The sequence below is a fragment of the Malaclemys terrapin genome, chromosome 2 (genome assembly GCF_027887155.1).
Source record: "Malaclemys terrapin pileata isolate rMalTer1 chromosome 2, rMalTer1.hap1, whole genome shotgun sequence".
NCBI lineage: Eukaryota > Metazoa > Chordata > Testudines > Emydidae > Malaclemys > Malaclemys terrapin.
Window position 1 is genome coordinate 36,528,186 of NC_071506.1, and position 6,000 is coordinate 36,534,185.

Sequence of the window (6,000 nt, forward strand, 5' to 3'; positions counted from 1 at the left end):
AGAGGAAAGAATTTCCCCCACCACGAATCACTATAGTCTGAGAGAAAGAAAAAAAATGCAAACCCTTAGAAGAGAAGGGGTTCAAAGTGAAGGATGTCCAGAAACTGAGAGGCAGTATCTAGGCAGGGTGCTGTCTGTGAAATGCTGAAGCCCCTCTGTGATGGGGGTATGTGGAGAAACTCTTCAGAGGCAATAGGTAACATATTAGAAAAGGGAATGTAGCTAATATTGTAAAGCCTGAAATTTTGTCTTCATGTTTATTTTCTGTGTAACTTACTATTTCATCTCTGAATCTGATTTTTCTATTAAATAAACCTTTTGTTTATTATTACCCCAGGCAGGTCACTATAGTGCAAACTGTGTGAAGTGTGCATGTGCCCAAGTGAACTGATAACTGGGGGCAGGTTTCACTCCTTTGGGAGGTCACAAACCAAAGGGAAAAAGTGTCTAGTGGTTAAATACTTGGGGTAGATGGGTTTGGGGAGACTCAGGACCTTTATGCTTATAGGCTGGCTACTGGTGTCAGGGCTCTGACCCATAGCAGCACAGCATTAAGGCACCCGAGGTCACAGGGCAGGCAGTGACAGAACCTTGTGCTAGTCTGAGTGATCCCCAAAAATGTTACAGTTACCCAATTACAATTAATGAGCCCTGTTCTGAAAGGTCAGGGAGAACTCAGTAAGGAGTAGACCCAGGAATGAGAAGCATGGGGCATTCCCTCCCTCTCTCTGGGAAAGGCCTTGTGAAGCCAGGCTGAAGAGAACTACAGGGAGCAGGTCAAGCTCCTGTGGGAAGCCTTGACACAGGGCCTGGAAGAAGCAAGGAGGTCCCTGGAAAAAGCTGCCAGAATCTCTGAGCAGGTGAGGCAGTGGGGAAACCTGCTAGGAAGAAGGGCCTCCTGCTCCAGGAAAAGTGCCATGGATGGCAGTGCACAACCAAGGAAGTGAAGAAGGAAATCTGTTGTCCCTGGAAGCGGAGAGTGAAAAGCAGTAAACTTCAATGTTTCCTGAGAGGGGCAGAAGGATCTTCTGTTTGGATGTAGACAGAAACTGGCCATTGCAGGGCCAAAAAAGTGGTCAATAGGAGATGCTAGAGGTGAACACCTGCAATGCCATGTTCTGACATCTGGGGGTGCTATGGCAGTAAATGGAACTACTCACAGAGACCCTATCCATGTCACAAACAATACTATCACAAAAGACTCTCTTAGCAGAGGCAACTACCTTTTCCCTCCCCTAGTGGTGGTCCCTCGTGGGGGAGACACATTGTCTGGGATGGGTGGTATGGGTAGAAGCCTGTTGCTACCACTGCTGTAACTGTCCTGTGGCTAAATAAGGGACTTTGTCCTCTTGGGTGATGAAGCAGGACCTTTCACCAGTACTAAAATCACTCTAGAAACATAAGATAAATGAAAAGTGGTTGTCCTCAGCAGCTCTCATAGAAGATACCATTCTTTCTTACTGCTAATTCCAGCAGTTTGCAAAAGCCTATAGAAATGCAAAGTTATGCTCTAAGAATCTTTTCACTATAAAAACGTTGCTAGCTAAATTTATCAGCCGTGATCTGAAGCCCTGAAAAGTATGATTTATTAGTGTTGCTAGTAAAGGTGACCACCAGCAAAAGAACTCTTCCAACAAGTTATACATTACTCTGGCAGAGATCCAAATCAGCTAGGCTGCTGGACGTTATATGGACTGATTTCACCCTCCTTCCAGGAAGCGTGCACCAATGAATTTTAAATCTGGAAACTTGCTACTTGATATTGTGAAGTGCTGAACTGAACAGCAGCTGCAGGCCTAAATGTCCAGAAAATTAATCTTCACACCATCATAAGACAAACATGGAAGAATTTCTCTTCAATCATTTAAACTGGACTTCTGTCAGCACAGCGGTGTCCTTCCCTTCCCTTATTTATCCATTGATTCTTCAATATTTAAAATTCCCCCACACATCTCAGTTCTCATTACATTCCTCTTTGTAAGGAAATCTTGGGAAGTTCTCCAGACTTAAAGAAAGCAGAAAGAAAATTAACCTCCTTTTTTCCTGCTGCTCTGTTCAAACAAAGGGTTTTCTTGTTTAAAAACGCTTTACATTCTAATATTACTGGTGCAACAGAAATAAAACCTACTGGTTATATCTTATTTTTCAAAGAGAAGTGTATAGGAGTTTTTTGTTTTGTTTTGTTTTTTGAAGAACAGCCAAAATAGCTTTGGCTTAAAGATTTACTCCGGATAGGTAACTGCACAACTTTCAACAAGTGTGTGCATGAAAGGGACAAATACCATCATGTATTGTAACACCATATCCAAACATCTTTCAAACCCTTAGCAATCTGGCCTATAGGGATGTGGCTTTAAATGATTTGCCATCTTGTATTCAGGGTCAGCTTATGAGAGAATATATTGGTGATAACGAATGAAGATACTCCTATGGCTTAGCTGTTACGAATTTGAGGATCAGGTTCTGGATTCTGTTCTCCATGCTGCCCAGGTAAAGGTTAAATTGGTGACTGTGGTTACTTGCTATGGCAATACACAAGAGCCATAGAAGTTACAAAATTAGATGTAGCCCAATTTTCTGATTACTTTTTTGTAACAAGTTGGCGGGGGGGAGGGGATATTTTTCTTTTGCTGTGTTTTCTTCCCTTCAAAGAGTCCATGGTTCAAAGCCACCTTTTAGACTTTTGTCACACACCTGGCTGAGCTCCCACTTGTTGGACACTCACCAGGCTGCTGTGCTTGGATCCAGATGCAGGATTCATGTGCTTTTAAGCTTCCCTTGGCCAGAGCAGGCTCCCCTTTGTATACTTTCTGGGTGCACAAACTCTGTCTTGTACCCCTTCTCAGGAGACCCTGTGGTCCAGCTACCTTAAGCCTTAGACCAGTGCTGAACTCCCCCCTCCCTCCATAAGACCCCACCACTAGCTTAAGCACACCTTCCTCAGAGCTCCACCCTCATGGAGACTGTGATTTATAGTTTAACCCTTCAGGGATACATGATAGTTGAAGCAAAAAAGGCTCAGTCTTTGCAGAGGGGTTTCCACAAAACAAACACTCTTCTCTTTTAGACAGCACAAGAGAGATACATGTAGTCAAAACAATGAACACCTGTACACCATTCCCTGCCTCAGTTTCCTCACCACTCTTGAGGGTTCTTTGGGCAGTGTCCTTTAGGATCCCCCGTCCCCTTTCCTGGACCTCACTCCACCAGCTCAGGCTTCTCTTCTAGGTCACTGATTCTCCTCTCTGACCCTGCAGCCAGCCTCCTTCAGCTAGTGCAGCAGCTGAAGGTTCCCCCTTGCTCAGAAAGCATGCCCCTTTGTCTCAATCCTTGACCATCTTCTATGCTGGGGGTTTAAAGGCCTGCACCCACACCTGTCTTTTTCCCCTTTTGAGGGGATTTTCACTCTGTCCTCTGTAGGCAATCTGGAGAGAACTGGTTTCACTTAGGTTGTAGCCAGCACATTGTTCTGCTAAGGCAAGCTCTATGCAGTTGTTGATGTTCTTTAATGACTGTCCCATTCAGAGAAAAATACCCAGGCACCACTCCCCATCATCTAAGCACAAGAAGTGTGGTGCAACAATAAAGTCATAAGGTACTTCTGGGGGGAATTCTGCACCAAAAAATTGAACATTCTGTGCACAATATAGTATGTCTGTAACAATACAGACAACAAGAAAGATTCAGGAAATGTTTTTTTACAAATAGATTCCTTGCTAGGCACATTAATACAGAACTTTGAGTAATTAATTTAAACTACAATACAGAAATGTATTTCCCGCACTCCTCAGAAGCAGAACAAAGGCTTGGGTGTGTCAGGAGTAATTGAGGAGCAGAGAATGAGGGAAGTAATTGCTGGGAATTAACTTGGAGGATTGTTGGGTTTGGGTGGCAGAAGTATGGAACAGGTTGGGTTTTTTTTCGGGGGGGGGGATTGTTAGGGAGTTGGGAACTTCCCCCATGCAGATCCTGGCTGACCCCTAGCCTCTCCCAGTCAGTTAAGCACAACTGCCCCGTCCCCATGTGTCCCAGCACCCTCCTCCCCCATCCTTACTCAGCCATCCCTCTTCCCCCATCCCTATGTGGCTCTGCACCCCCACTCAGCCGCCCCTCCTCGCCCCATCCCTATGTGGCCCTGCACCCCCACTCCCATTCAATCCTTGGCTCAATGCTGTCACCCCACTAGTTCCTGTGCCCCCACTCCAGTCTGTCCACCCACATTAGTCCTTCTGAACTCCAGTCTGTGTGACCCACTCTGTTGTGTCCCCCCCACATATCCCATGCCTCCTCACCTGGCCCTGCAGACAGGGCACAGTGAGGAATGCAGCCACTGCTCCCTCCCTATCCGCAGCTAGCTGCTCCAGCCCATGAGCCAGCTGCCCTCTGTTCTGGTGCCACAGGAGTCCCTGCTGGTGAAAGCCCAGCAGAATCTATTTTCTATAGGGGGAAAAATCTTCAGAAAACATTAATTGTGTGCATGCACAGTGATGCAGAATTCCCCCAGGAGTAATAAGGGCATAAACATACAGAGAGCTCATAACATCTAACAGAATTCATAAATTGTATAGATTCCCCAAATTGTTCCACTAAAGCAAAGCTGTGACAATAATCCCATTAAGAAGCACAGAGAATATTTTTATTTCCATTTCCATACTCCACACTTCCCCTATATTACTCAGGATCAAGACAAGCCTGACCCTCAAAGTTCAGAGCTAGAGCTGAACTTTCTCAAGGTTTGGGGATGTTCAGATCCAGGATATTGGTTCAACCCATTAGAGTTAGGGGTTAGATTCAAAGTTCATAGTGTTTGATGTGATGGGCAGGTGGCATTGCCTGGTGGTTAGGGGTTTAGGCCCCTGGCTACCACATCTCAACTCTTCCCCTGGATCACCTTCATCCCTGGTGCTAATCTGTCTTTTATCGGGGGTTGCCTTGACCCTCCAGTTAGGTTATCACTCAGTCCTATCTGTTTCTGGGAGATACAGGGTTTGGCTATGGACCACCCCCCCATCCATGAGTGTCTGATCCCAGCTGGGGGGGTGCAAGAGGTATTAATCCTTTCCTTCCTTCCCTCTAGGGAGGAGTCCAGAAGGTGAGGGTTTGGCGGGGAGACCAGGCCTTTCCATTCCATCAGCCTCCAGCTCAGAGCCTATAAGGGTTACCAAATGTTTAGCACCAAGGAGTGTCTTAAGGCTGCCTCCCATCACCCTTATCAGAGTCTTGCAGCCGGTCACAAAGTCATAAGAGAAAAGGTACCGACTGCCCCTTCAGCCCCTCTGGGCTCAGCAGGCCTTTTCCTCTACCAGAGAAGGTTTCTGAAGCATCTTTCTTCAGGCATTCTGAGGATAGAGCCTTCTCCCCACTTTGTCAGGCCCCCTCTGAGCTGTTTGGCTCCCTTTTAAGCTCCATGTCCAGCTGGAACAGGCTCTGCAGGTGTCATTGGGCAGGATCACTTGGGCCCCAAGTTCCTTCTTAACCCTGTCAGTTCTAGTGCAGGGGTTATTCACCCTGTCTCATCTGGATCCTGGGCTTTATTCAGACCCATCCCTAATCCCAAATGGTTTTGTGCTAGAGGGAACATAAACTAAGGATTGTAGTCCAGAGAATATTCTTCCTTTTCCCCTGTTTGGAGTGACAAACTCAGGGACGCAAATTTTTCTCCAGCATCCCTCAGAGCTGCTTGGAATCCAGGCATCCAGGAGGCCCTGTAGGAGCCGCTATCACAGGCTCCAAGCAAGGCCCTTCCCCTCTCCTTGATGAGTCTGTAGATGGTGAGGGATGGAAAGAAACAGCTAGGACGACCCAGAGGAGGTGGAGCGGGAGAAAGCACCCACGGCCACTGCAAGAATCTCCTGCTATTGAGCAGGGAAAGCAGCTGGTGGTGGCTCTTTTTAAGCCACTCACTCATCCACCACCCATCAATCTACCTTGAAGCAGTCCCTGAAGGAGCCTGACATGGGAGGAGTATATATTTCTGGCAAAGCAGTTGACATCTGCCTA